Source organism: Loxodonta africana, chromosome 22 (assembly GCF_030014295.1).
Source record: "Loxodonta africana isolate mLoxAfr1 chromosome 22, mLoxAfr1.hap2, whole genome shotgun sequence".
NCBI lineage: Eukaryota > Metazoa > Chordata > Mammalia > Proboscidea > Elephantidae > Loxodonta > Loxodonta africana.
In genome coordinates this window covers 1191302-1206108 of record NC_087363.1, presented here as the reverse complement: position 1 = coordinate 1206108, position 14807 = coordinate 1191302, and the positions used below count along the sequence as shown (strand labels likewise).

The following is a 14807-nucleotide window of genomic DNA, read 5'->3' as shown; positions in this document are numbered from 1 at the left end:
AAAAGAATAAGTTTGGACTTTTTATTTTTATCAATTATTGTATCCATAGAAAAACAACACAATGCTAGAACATAATAGGCTAACCATCTTTACATTTTAATAAATGAAAGTGCTGAGGAAGACTGGTCATACTGAAAGCAAATGGAGATAGAAGCTGTTGGAAATTGTGTTGTAGTAGCAATGTCACTAAATTCTTTCAACTCCATGTAAGGTATGTGCCAATTTCTTATGCTGACCTTTCATCAAAAAGTTACTTTTAGTGATGTATTAAACACAATTAGATTGTTTCTGAATTATTTTGAAGATAAACTTTCTTTCCAAAAGGTTTTGCTACATCACCTATATTCTCTAGGCCTTCCTGTATCCATGCCCTTTGCAGCTATTCACAAGTGGTAAAATCAATTTCTCCATTCCTTAAATGTGGCCTACTCTTGCAATTTTCTTTGGCTAACAGATTCTTTTTCAACAGATGGTGGCCAAAGTGACATTGTGCCACTTGTAGCCTTTGAGAGGCCTTGAGGCTTTTGCACAATCTCTTGGAATCCTGCAAAGCTGCCATGTGAACCAACACAGACTAGCCAACTGGATAATGGGAGACATAACCTAGTCACCCAACACCCTTCCAATCACACCAGCTGACATCTAGCCCACAGTCAGACTTGAGAATGAGACACTGTTAAATCAGCTGATCTCATACACCTAAGCAGGAGGAGCCAAGGTCAGCCAAGCCTGGACCAGATCAGCAGAGCTTCCCAACTGATCCATGCAATAGTGGGCAACAAAAAAACTGTTGTTACTTTTAACCAATATGTTTCTGAGTGATTTGTTTAAGTAGTCATTACGGCCACTCATTTTTTCAGTTTCTGGGAAGATTACAAAAAAGAGTTCCCCAAAACTTATACGACAAGAATATCTACTATTCTTTCACCGAAAACCAAAAAAACAAGTCAAACACATTGCCATCGAGATGAATCTGACTTATAGCAACCCTACAGGACAGAGTGCAACTACCCCATAGGATTTCCAAGGAGCAGCTGGTGGATTCAAACTGCTAATTTTTGGTTAGCAGCTGTAGCTCTTAACCATTGTCCCACCAGGGCTCCCCATAGACATCACACAACCAACAAAGGAGCAGCCCTTGGAGAAATACTTGAGGCAGTCTCACTTAATGGCCTCTGGCATTGAAAATTCTTCCTAGGGTGTATGCCATCCCAGGGCCACTCTGTACCTCTGCTCTTCCTCACTTAGTCATCTGGATGTACAAACCAAAAAACAACCTGTAGCCCTTTCCTACCAGTGATTATATGTGGGGCCCTGGGCAAGTTACACCTGCCTGTAACTCAGTCACCTCATATGTAAAGAAGCCAAGATAACAGTACCCTTACCATTTAGTTTTATAAAGCTGAAGTGAGTTAACACTTGTATTTAGAACACTACCTGGTATGTAGGAAGGGCTCAATAAGTCTGAACAATTATTATTATCCTAAGTAAAAGATAGTTATTATCCCCACCCATTTCTGGCATTTGATGGAACTCTAATATGAATTTAGACTCTATCCCCTCCAGGAAAGAGCTTTTGAGTGTAAGACAGGAACCGTTTTCAAAACCTGGTCATATATTTCACTACAGGCTCACAGAGGCGATGCCTGGACACAGCATACGTTCTCTGTAATTCACAATGCACTCTGGAGGAAACCTTGATGGATTGTAATCTTATTAATTCCAAACTGGGATTTATATTTCATCAAAACCAAACACCAGTTGCTATTGAGTAGATTTTGTCAAACCTTTCTTTAGAGGTACCGCTGGATGGATTTAAACTTCCAGCTATTCAGTCAGCAGCCAAACATTTAACCATTTGCACCAATACCCAGGGACTTATATCCCATGTTGTTGTTGTTAGGTGCTGTCAAGTCAGTTCCGACTCATAGCGACCCTATGCACAACAGAACGAAACACTGCCCAGTCCTGCACCATCCTTACAATCATTGTTATGCTTGAGCTCATTGTTGCAGGAACTGGGTCAATCCACCTCATTGAGGGTCTTCCTCTTTTCCTCTGACTCTGTACTTTGCCAAGCATGATGTCCTTCTCCAGGGACTGATCCCTCCTGACATGTCCAAAGTATATCCCATAAAAGGTCCATAATTGCTTGAACCCCAAGATAGGGTAGTTTCCTTGTTGATATCCCACAGAGATCAATGTTTGGTTCAATAAGCTTAAGAAAGATGGGCCCCATGAGAGCCCAAAGAAAAAACATAAAAGCTATAACATTTTCTATCATAGCATCTTCAGAAAAAGGGAAACTATGTCTGTCCCACAGGTTGGTTGGTTAGGCTACAGTCTGTTTGAATATGTACATGAGTGATATTATTTTGGGATCGGGAAGATTATTTTTATTTTTCTCATAGAGATAATTCACTATAGTGTATGCTTCTACTAAGAGCCAGGAAGGGAGAGAAGAAATGAAGTAGTTATTGTCCTCTGCCTTTGCTTTGTGTCCTACACCTTGAAGCCAGCTACTATACATAAAAAGTCACCCTTTTTCTCCCCTCACACCATAATATTTATGCTTTGCATTAATTCAGTTAAGTTTATACGTTTTGCTTTAAAAAAATGGGGATAAAAATTATGTTTCAAGGATGTGGTGAGGATTAAAAGTGTAATTCAACTTGTGTATAATACATACATAATATTCTACCTGTGCATTCTATTTTTCAAGTTGATATTTTGTCAGTCGTTTTTCACATCATTAAAAATTCTTCAAAATTATTCTTTTTTTAGCTGCATCATACATATGTGCCATAATTTCACCATTTCCTTCTTAACACTTAAGTGAATTCTAAGTTTTAATATCATAAATAATGTTACAATGGAGCAAGTAGGCATTTTTGTTCATAATTTCCAAACCATATCTTTGAACACTTTTTCCAGTTGATTAAAAGCAGGGAATTTCACTGTTAAATAGGTCTTATCAGGGATATAGTTATAAAAAGAAAAAAAATAGGAAGGTGGTATTTAAGAATATCCAATTCCATAAACCATGACCAAGATTAAATAGTGTAATTACCAAAATAATTACAAAAATTTTATAGAAAAGCTGTATTCTCCATCTAAACAATATCTATAAAAAATGAACACATCTGAGTTAGTGATCTTAAAGAGCATACCTCCCATCACTTCAATGGAAAACCCAGAGAAGGGTGCTATACATTTTAAAGGTTATTTTCTAGGAGCCCAATATTTGAATATTGATTATAAAGTTTGTCAGGAAAAAGGGATTTGAATTTCGTGGAACAATAAGGTTAATTAAGTAATACTTTAATCCCTTTCTAATGATTAAGTTATAATCTCTGAATTGTAGGATGCGTGTTTAAAGAGTCATATAGGTTTTAGTAGATGTTAATGTTTCCGTGTGATCTGTAAACCTAACTGTGAGCCTTATGCAGCTATTTTTTACAATGTCTGAACTCTTCTTAAAATTCACAAAAGTAATGTCCCATTCCTCTGCTTCCAAAATTACTCTCTTACTTCTTCTCATGTCTCCTCTTAGCAGAGAGCCAGACCTAAAATTTGGATCACATAATGGAGAGTAACTTTTAGTTTATTGATGTATTTTCTCCAACCCCAAATAAAGTTGGAACATGAACCAGAAAAACTGCACCATGGTGACAGAGTTCGTTCTCCTTGGATTATCAGACATCCCGGAGCTGAGAGTCTTCATCTTTCTACTGTTCCTTCTAATTTACGGACTCACGGTATTGGGTAACCTGGGCTTGATAGCAGTGATTCAGGTCAGCTCTCAGCTTCACACCCCCATGTACTTTTTCCTCAGCCACTTGTCCTTTGTGGATTTCTGCTACTCTACCACTATTGTGCCTAAGATGCTGGACAATATCTTAAACAAGGACAAAGCCATTTCTTTTGTGGGGTGTATTTTATTGTACAGTTCTACTTGTTTTGCACTTGTGTGGTCACGGAGGTCACACTGTTGGCCGTAATGGCCTATGACCGGTTTTTGGCCATCTGTAACCCACTGCTGTACATGGTCATCATGTCCCAGAAGCTCCGTGTAGAGCTGGTGTCTGGCTGCTACCTGTGTGGAACAGTGTGTTCTCTGATGCACCTGTTTTTAGCTCTTGAAATTCCATTCTATCAATCAAATGTGATTAACCACTACTTCTGTGATCTACCCCCTCTCTTATCTCTTGCCTGCTCTGATGTCTCTATGAATGAAGTGCTGCTGTTTATTGTAGCCACTGTCAATGAGATCGGCACCATTGTGATAATCCTCACCTCCTACTTCTTTATTTTCATCACCATTCTGAGGATGCACTCTGCAGAGGGACGGCACAAAGCCTTTTCTACCTGTGCCTCCCACCTCACAGCCATCGTTGTCTTCCATGGAACAATCCTTTTCATTTATTGCCGGCCTAGTTCAGGCAAGAGTTTGGACAAAGAAAAGGTAGCCACAGTGTTCTACACTGTAGTGATTCCCATGCTGAACCCCCTGATCTATTGCCTGAGGAACAAAGATGTGAAAGAAGCTATCAGGAAAATGGCAGGTCCCAAAATATTTTTCTGGAGAACATTTTCTTAACAGGACTGAGAGTTTCAAAGTGGAAGGTGGTGGAGGGGTGATTAGGTGGGCTACAGTGTTGGACTGGAGAAAACAGTAAGGAACTAGATAGTTAGGAATGATAACTTTTCATTCACTTATCTCTATGCCTTTCTAATTAACAAGAGAAGAAATGAGTATATTTAAATATTTTTAATACATTTATTTGCTTTTCTCCAATCTGTAATTGTTTTAAGTAGATATGACAATGGCACTGTTAAGGCACAGGCATTTAATTTACTGTAAAACTTCAAAAATCTAATGGAGAATTCATGACAACCTTTTTCAGTATCTGTAATGGAAAATATGATTCTTTTCAAAACTGAATTCCTTTTTTTTTTTACAATGAAAGACACACCTTTGTCAGTTTATGCATAAAATGAGAATTCCATATGTGAATACATTTTTAAATCTCATTTTAAAATTGTTGTCATATATTTGTTTATTTCTTGTTTCCTTTATTCATTTTGCTGCTGTTGTTGTCATTGCAGTGCCTGGTGTGTTGAAACTCCAAATACTTTCTCATTTGAAAAATTGAGACAATATTAATAATAGTTTCACAGGGTTCTAAGGAAAATTAAACTGCATACAATAAGTAAAGAGTTTGTCATACTATGGTGACTTGCATGTTGCTGTGATACTGGAAGCTATGCTACCAGTATTTAAAATACCAGCAGGGTCAGCCATGGTAGACAGGTTTTAATGGAGTTTCCAGACTAAGGCAAGCTAGAAGGTCCTGGCAATCAAAAAAAAAAAAAAAAAAAATTTAAACAGTAATAGCCTTATGGATCATAACAGAACACTGTCTGACTCATTTGTTTTGGGCACATCATCAGGTAGGGTCAAATGCTATATAGACTACTGAACAGTGTAGGTGTGAAATAACAAAAATGCTATCTAAGGAATTGTTAGTTGTAAAAGAGAATGTAATCAAGAATGTGGTGTCAATGTGTGATGTTAAGGGGATGTAAAATCTGGATGACTTGGTGAAAACTATATGATAAATCACAAGTGAAAATGAGATCCTGCTGTGAACAGTAGACAATTTCTCTGTATATCAGTACTCTGAGAGGTTGGCAATAACTTTAGAAATCCTAAAAATTCTGTTTCTAGCCAGATGTAGCTACTTCTGGAGACACGGAGAAAGTAAATGTCTGACATTATTGTCCTATTGTCAACATATATGAAGAGATGCTCTGCACCTAATGCCCCTGGCAGGAATGTAACTAAGTAGTGAGGGACCTGAAGACAGCATTTCTCTACATCCCAAGTGTGGTTAGTGTTACAGGTGGGATGTTGTTCCTTACAGAGACTAACGAGATGGTTGACCCTTAAAAAATTTCTGTTGAGTAAATATAAAGATAACTGCTAATATGATTTCATAGCATACAACAATTTTCGCAAAGTATGGGAATGATCACAGAGTACAAGGAGATGACTTCTAAATTTCTAGTTAAGTTCAAAGTAACATGTTTCTAAAGCTGCTGCTGTTTACCTTCAGGTTTTCTAAGAAGCCAAAATTACATCAGAAAACAGTAAAAAAAAAAAAAAAGTTTTCTAAGAAGCCAAAATTACATCAGAAAATAGTAGCTGGTTTTAATTGCTTGTTTTGAGGTCCCTGGAGAATAAGGCAACAGATATTCTCTAGGGTCCTGGTGTCAAAGGGAATGGAAGTAGATGGAAGAATTTTAGTATCCCCCCCTAAACAAGCTCTCCAGAGACAGAAGGGGGGCTGCCTTTTCTAACAGCAGAGTTGTTTTCAGATTCTCAGAAAACAAGGATATTCTTTTTCATGCAAGGAGTCTAGAAAATGTCTTAGTTTCAGGCAGTTTTAAAGGCAAAAATTATTTGTGGAAATTTCTGGTCACTGCAGACATTTCGTATCTGGATTTTCAGGGAACAGGATGTTCATTTTTCCTACAAAAGTTTGTACAGACAGCCTGGCTTAGATGAGTACCTCAGTAGCAGTTTCCTGGATAACAATTTCCAGGGAGTCAGAGAACAGACGATCTTCAGAGTTTTCAGGAATGTCTACCTACCTGCTTCTGTGAATTTTTGGAAGAGTTGTAAAGGGGGGAATAAGCATTTATTTACATAAAATTGAATTGAAAGGAATAAAATGAACCTTCTGGAAAAAAATTACACAGTTGTTGTTGTTAGGTGCCATCGAGTCAGTTCCAACTCATAGCGACCCTATGTACACAGAATGAAACACTGCCCCTTCCTTCACCCTGCTCACAGTTGTTGTTATGCTTAAGCCCATTGTTATAGCCACTGTGCTAATCCATCTGGTTGACTGTCTTCCTTTTTTTCCCTGACCCTGTATTCTACCAAGCATGATGTTCTTCTCCAGGGACTGATCCCTCCTGATAACATGTCCAAAGTATGTAAGATGCAGTCTCGCCATCCTTGCCTCTAAGGAGCATTCTGGTTGTACTTCTTCCAAGACAGATTTGTTCGTTCTTTTGAAGTCCATGGTATATTTAATATTAGTAGCCAATACCACAATTCAGAAGGATCAATTTTTCTTTGGTCTTCCTTATTCATTGTCCAGCTTTCCCATGCAAAAGATGTGATTGAAAATACTACAGCTTGAGTCAGGTGCGCCTTAGTCTTCAAGGTGAAATCTTTGATTTTCAACACTTTAAAGAGATATTTCACAGCAGATTTGCCCAATGCAATACATCTTTTGAATTCTCGACTGCTGCTTTTATGGGTGTTGACTGTGGATCCAAGCAAAATGAAATCTTTGACAACTTCAATCTTTTCTCCGTTTATCATGATGTTGCTAATTGGTCCAGTTGTGAGGATTTTTGTTTTATTTATGTTGGGGTATAATCCATACTGAAGGCTGTTGTCTTTGATCTTCATCAGTGAGTGCTTCAAATCCTCCTCACTTCCAGCAACCAAGATGCGTCGTTTGTGTAACGCAGGTTGTTAATAAGTCTTCCTCCAATCCTGATGCCCCATCTTTCTTCATACAGTTCATACACAGAAACAAGTCTAAATAAGATTTAAGAGCATGGAAAAAATACTGGCTCATGTGCTAATGAGGGCAAAGAGAAAATAAACAAAAGAAGAAATTAAAAGGAAGAAGGTTTTCAATACCGCATTTCCTGGATTCAAAGATAATATGCATTATTTAATCCATATAACAACAACATTTGAGAGAAAAGGAATCATGATATTAAATATGCACATTAGTTGCAAGTCGAGTTCAGGCAGCAGAAACATTAAAATCTACCACCATCAAGGAAATAGGTGTAATTTATTTAATTAAGTACTAAGTGCAGTTTCGCTATCCCTGAACCTCTCCTCCACACCCACGGTGAACATCTGACAACATCTGGAGACATTTTTGATTGTAAAGACTGAGAGGGGAAGGTTCTACTGTAATCTAGTGGAAAGAGGCCAGGGATGCTGCTAAACATTATGCAATGCACAAGGCAGCTCTGCATAGAAATTATCTAGCACAAAATATTAATAGTGTCAAGGTTGAGAAACTCTGAAGTAGGATGTTAAGGAAACATTTATAGTAGTGAGAATTGTCTGAGAAAGATTGACTTTCGGTTTGTTCTTAAATCCTTGAATATCTGAATAGATAGGGCTATTGAGAGTTCTAAGTGTTACATGGGACCTGAGGCTTTTAGTGTTCGAACATCTGGAACCTGTGTCTTGGATGGTAGAACCCGAGATGAGTTTACCAGAATTCATAGTCTGAGTAAGAGATCCCCTTTATAAGAGACTCACTGAAGGCGTTCATAACACGTGGGATTTAAAATAGTACTAAAACAAGGAAGGGTCCCTGGGAACTGTGATGAGTTTGTAATCCTAAAAATCTGAGCTTTTCTGGGCATAGGGTTGCCAAGTTTAGAAAATAAAAATACAGGACACCCCATTAAATTTGAACTTCAGATACATAAATATCTTTTTTTTTTAAGTAGAAATTTCCCATCCAATAGCTGATACATGCTTAAAAAAAAAAAAAAACTAAGATTCAGATTTAACTGGGTATCCTTTAGTTTATCTGGGAAATACACCTGACACCAATTTGTGAAATCCCACCATTCTCTTTATATTAAGAACTTCTTCCTCAAAAATATCTTCACTTTAAGATTCTCACCCATCTTCTCAACAGGAAATACAGGGATAGAATCAGTATTCTAGGTGCCTTGAAGGGAAAGAAGAGACAAGGGCTTAGAAAAGTGAAGCAATATCATCAAAGTTCAAGAGTTTTTCCAAAAGTTATTTTTGAATGGGGACATGTCCCTAAATTCCATTTCTGTATGCTTCATCTTGACACACATCTTCAGAACATCTCTGTGGTCCACAATACTTTTACTAAACTCGTTTCCATAGTTTTACAATCTAAAATTTGTCTTATAAGCACTCAAAAAGTTAGTAGAATGGAGTGTTTGAAATTGTGAGCCATAGCACTTAACTACTGTGCCACCAGGGTTGTGGTCCTTAGAAGGGAAAAATCTGTAGTGTGAGTCAGAGCCTGGTATACAGGGATGCGTACATGGCACGGAGTCAGAGGAGGTGGGTTCTAGTTATAGACAGATGATCTAAAATCTGTATGTCACTGGGCAAGTCATGGCTTCCTTAGGCTTCTATTTTCTCAACTGTAGAACAAGGCAGGTTGATAGGGAGTCTTTACAGAAAATGATAAATCAGAATTGACTTTGATGTCTGACTTCCTTAAACAGAGTGATGATGAAACTGCTAAACTGCCATTTAAAATGTAGATATAAATATCGATATAGCAGATGAATATAATGACTATTCTTTCTTTATATTGCAATGTATGCACATGTCAATATTACATAAAAATTGATTTTAATTACAGAAGTTCTTTCAGATGCTTTCACTTTTCATTAGTTTCAGTAGGTCAGATATGAATACTTCTCATTTTCTTAGACTATTCTTTCCAGAATTCATAGATTCAGTGAGATTGGAATGTCTTAAATGAAGATTGGGATGCACGGTGCCATCCAAATTGCTTGAGTAAATAATAATGACACTTGCAGTCTTTAAAATTACATTTCAGAACATGAACAGAATTAATTTTTACAGTTTTTGAGAAAGGAAAATTAATTAGTAATTCTGTTTTTGAAACTTTAGATATTCTTGTATGTTTTAGATAGTTAACACCCAACAGAATTATGACAGAGATCTATTTTGTCTCACCTAAATGCTCTACCTGGGTGATAGTTAACCATGCTTCATGTATCCATCACTCTTCTTAATCACTTATTTACAAGATTGATTTTCAGATTCCACCAACAGGAAACATGTTCCTGGCAGAGAGAAATATAAATGCTTGGGCCACGTTTACTCTCTTGGGCTTCTCAGATTACCCAGAACTTCAGATCGCCATTTTCTTGATATTTCTGTTCATCTAGAGCTTCAGTGTTGTTGGGAATCTTGGTATGATTGAAATCATCAAAATTAACCCCAAACTGCACACCCGCATGTACTTTTTCCTCAGTTGCCTTTCATTAGTGGATGCTATTCCTCCATCATTGCTCCTAAGATATGGGTGAATCTAATATTAGAGGACAGAATCATTTCATTTTCAGGGTACACGGTGCAATTTTTTTTTTTTTAAATAACTTCGCAGTAACCAAATAAATTTTATTCACTGTGATGACCTATTACTATTTTGTGGCCTTTTATAACACTCTGCTGTACACAGTTGCCACATCCCAGAGATTCTGTGCCATGTTGGTGGCCAAATCATATGCATGCACATTAGAGTGTTTTTTGAGATTCATATGCCCTGTTTTCAATTTTTTTTTTTTTGTGGTTTCAACACAATCCGACATTTCTTCTGTGAGCTATCCTCCCTGATTTCTCTTTTTTTGCTTTGATATTCATCTCCACCAGTTGCTGCTTTTCTTCTTTGTCACCTTTAATGAGGTGAGCACACAACTCATCTTTCTCATCTCTTTTGTGTTCATCTTTGTCACCATCCTGAGGATGTGTTCAGCTAATGGGTAACGTGCCTCACACCTGATCTCCACTACTGTCTTCCATGGCATCATGTCCTTCCTCTAGTGTGTGCCCAACTCCAAAAACTCAGGTCACAGAGTCAAAAGGTCCTTTGTGCTTTACACAGTGGAGATCCCCATGTTGCATCCTCTGATTTACAGTCTGAGGAATAAGGATGTCAAAGATACAGTCAGGAAAACCATGAACACAATTTTTGTTTTTTCGTATTGAATCCATCCATTGCTAAACATGTAGCTGAGTTATTACAGAATACATTTCTCTGATTTGCAAAAGAATCGTGGGTCAAAGTTTCATAATTAAGTATCATTTTAGATCTTCAAAAATAGAGAACATTTTACAATAGAAATACTATGAGTTTTTGGTTGGAGAGACTGTACCTGGATCTGCTTTTATAAGCCAGATGCTGGGTCAAGCAAAAGAAATTGGAAACACCACATCTGTCACATTGTATATTTGAAATGAGTAAGTGTTTGTTCTTTCATCCTTTCTTTTCTGGTATCTAGAAGATTATTTAAAAAAAAACTACAAAAAAAGTTGCCATTGAGTTGATTCCAACTCATAGCAACCCTGTAGGACAGAGGAAAGATTATAGCTGTTAAATTAACAACCAAATTACTATTGTAAAATTAGTAAAATAAATCACAGTTAAAAAAAAAAAAAGTATCTTCCTCATCCTCAGGGACCTTAAAATCCAGTGGCGGTAGTGTGGCAAGCAAAAAAGTAGCCACTTTACAATGTTCAGTATAGCAAACTTCATAACTAACTGGGTGAGTGACATGAGAGTTCATATTCATTAGAGGATAATAAAGGAATTGCTTCATAATTGACATGCTCTTTTAACTTGGTCTTTAAGAATAGATGAGATTTTAAGACAAGCACAAGAGCAAGATTAAGTTGTACACCTGTAAAAAGTTGAGTTGTCAAAAGTGTGATAGATATATTTACAACAATGGCAAAAAAAAAAAGAGTAGCTGCTAAGCTTGGTTATGTACAACTAAAAAGCTCATGGAATTTGGCTTCTTGGTTTGGAGGTTTAGGATTATGGTTTCATGATGTATTCCAGTTAATTAGCCTAATAATGGATTTAGTGCTTCTGTTCTACCTCCTTCTTTGGTGCATAGTGCCTGGGGTTTTAAAAGCTTGAAGCTGGTCATCCAAAGTATAACAACTGGTCTTTATTTTCCTGGAGCAACAGAGAAAAAAGGAGAGTCATGACTAGGAGGAGAATGTGGAATGTGTGACTAATTGCCTCCATGAACAACGGCCTCCTTTGCCCTGAGACCAGAACAACTGGACAGTGTCTTGATACCATTACTGAACATTTTGACCAAAAACTCCATAGACGATTTCTGATCAAAAGGGAAAAATGCAGAACAAATTCCAAATTCTCATGGACACCAGACTTCCTGGAGCAATGAATGTTGAATGAGGCCCTGAGATAATCTTTACATCTTAAACCAAAAACATTCCGTGAAGTCTTCTTAAAACCAAACAGTGGTTTAGCTTGCGTAGTAAAAAATATCTGCCTAGAGCATTATGTTCTTTTAACTTTTTCCTTACTATTGGTGTAACTGTGTTCTAGCCACTTTTTACACCTCTGCATCTCATAGATAGGACATTGTTGGTGTTGTCGTTAGGTGCCCTCGAGTTGGTTCGGACTCATAGTGACCCTGTGTATCACAAAACAAAACATAGCCCGTCCTATGCCATCCTCACGATCATTGTTATGCTTGAGCCCATTGTTGCAGCCTCAGTATCAATCCGTCTTGTTGAGGGTCTTCATCTTTTTCGATGATCCTCTAATTTACCAAGCCTGATGTCCTTCTCCAGGGACATCATCCCTCCTGATTACACGCCCAAAGTATGTGAGATATAGTCTTGCCATCCTTGCTTCTAAGGAGAATTTTGATGGTACTTCTTCCAAGACAGATTTGTTCCTTCTTTTGGCAGTCCAGTGTGTAGCCAATATTCTTCAAAAACACCACAATTCAAAGGCATCAGTTCTCCTTCCTTTCTTCCTTCTTCATCATACCACTTTCGCATGCATATGAGGTGATCGCAAACTCCATGGCTTGGGTCAGGCACACCTTAGTCTTCAAGGTGACATCTTTGTTTTTCAACACCTTAAAGAGGTCTTTTGCAGCAGATTTGCCCAATGAAATGCATGTTTTCGTTTCTTGACTGCTGCTTCCATGGATCTTGACTGTGGATCCAAGTAAAATGAAATCCTTGACGACTTCAGTCTTTTCTCCATTTATCATGATGTTGCTTATTGGTCCAGTTGTGAGGATTTTTGTTTTCTATATATTGAGGTACAATCCATACTGAAGGCTGTGGTTTTTGATCTTCATCAGTAAGTGCTTCAAGTCCTCTTCACTTTCAGCAAGCAATGTTGTGTCATCTGGGTAACACAGGTTGTTAATGAGTTTGTTTCCAATTCTGATACCCCATACTTCCTTCATATAGTCCAGTGTCTCAGATTATTTGCTCAGCATACAGATCGAATAGGTATGGTGAAAGGATACAACCCTGATGCACATATTTTCTGATTTTAAATCATGCAGTATCCCCTTGTTCTGTTCAAACGTCTGCCTCTTGAACTATGTACAGTTTCCTCATGAACACAATTAAGTGTTCTGGAATTCCCATTCTTCACAATGTTATTCATAATTTGTTATGGTTCGCACAGTCAAACGGTTTTGCATAGTCAATAAAACACAGATAAACATCTTTCTCGTATTCTCTGCTTTGAGCCAGGATCCGTTTGACATCAGCAATGATATCCTTGGTTCCATGTCTTCTTCTGAATCTGGCTTGTATTTCTGGCAGTTCCCTGTCAATATATTAATATGGCTGCTTTTGAATTATCTTCAGCAAAATTTTTACTTGCGTGTGATATTAATGATGTTCAATAATTTCCACATTTGGTAAGATCACCTTTCTTGGAAATAGGTATAAATACAGATCTCTTCCTGTCAGTTGGCCAGATAGCTGTCTTCCAAATTTCTTGGCATAGACATGTGAGCACTTCCAGGGCTGTATCTGTTTGTTGAAACATCTCAATTAGTACTCGGTCAATTCCTGCAGCCTTGTTTTTCATCAATGCCTTCAGTGCAGCTTGGACTTCTTCCTTCAGTACCATCCATTCCTGATCACATGCTACGTCCCGAAATGGTTAAACATTGACCAATTATTTTTGGTATAGTGACTTTGTGCATTCCTTCCATCTTCTTTTGATGCTTCCTGCGTAGTTTAATATTTTCTCCACAGAATACTTCAGTATTGCAACTTGAGGTCTGAACTTTTTTGCAGTTCTTTCAGCTTGAGAAATACCGAGTGTGTTCTTCACTTTTGGTTTTCTATCTCTTAGCACATGTCATTATAATACTTTACTTTGTCCTCTTGAGCTGCCCTTTGAAATCTTCTGTTCAATTCTTTTACTTCAGCATTTCTTCCTTTTGCTTTAGCTACTCGAATTTCAAGGGCAAGTTTCAGCGTCTCTTCTGACATCCATTTTGGTCTTTTCTTTCTTTGTTTTCTTTTTAATGACATCTTGCTTTCTTCATGTATGATGCCCTTGATGTCATTTTCACAAGTTGTCTGGTCTTCAGTCATTAATTTTCAATGAATCAAATCTATTCTTGAGATGGAGATGGTCTTTAAATTCAGGTGACATATGCTCAAGGCCATACTTTGTCTCTTGTGGATTTGTTCTAATTTTCTTCAGTTTCAACTTGAACTTGCATATGAGCAACAGATGGTCTGTTCCACAGTCTGCCCCTGGCCTTTTTCTGACTGATGATTTTGAGCTTTTCCATCATCACTCTCCACAGATATAGTCAATTTGATTCCTGTGTATTCCATCTGGAGAGGTCCATGTGTATAGTTTCTATTTACATTGGTGAAAAATTGTATTTGCAATGAAGAAGTCATTGGTCTCGCAAAATTCTGTCATGTGATCTCTGGCATCATTTCTATCACCAACGCCATGTTTTTTTTATTACTGATCCTTCCTCTTTGTTTCCAACTTTTCATTCCAATCGACAGTAATTATCAATGCATTCTGATTGCATATTTGATCAATTTCTGACAGCAGAAGTTGGTAAAAATCTTCAGTTTCTTTATCTTTGGCCTTGGTGATTGGTGCATAAATTTGAATAATAGTTGTATTAAC

General features: G+C 37.4%; 1 pseudogene; it reads left to right on the top strand.

Moving 5' to 3' along the window:
- The first annotated feature begins 3225 nt into the window (after positions 1-3225).
- Positions 3226-5002, top strand: LOC100656848 (olfactory receptor 5L1-like; annotated as a pseudogene).
- Positions 5003-14807: the final 9805 nt, after the last annotated feature.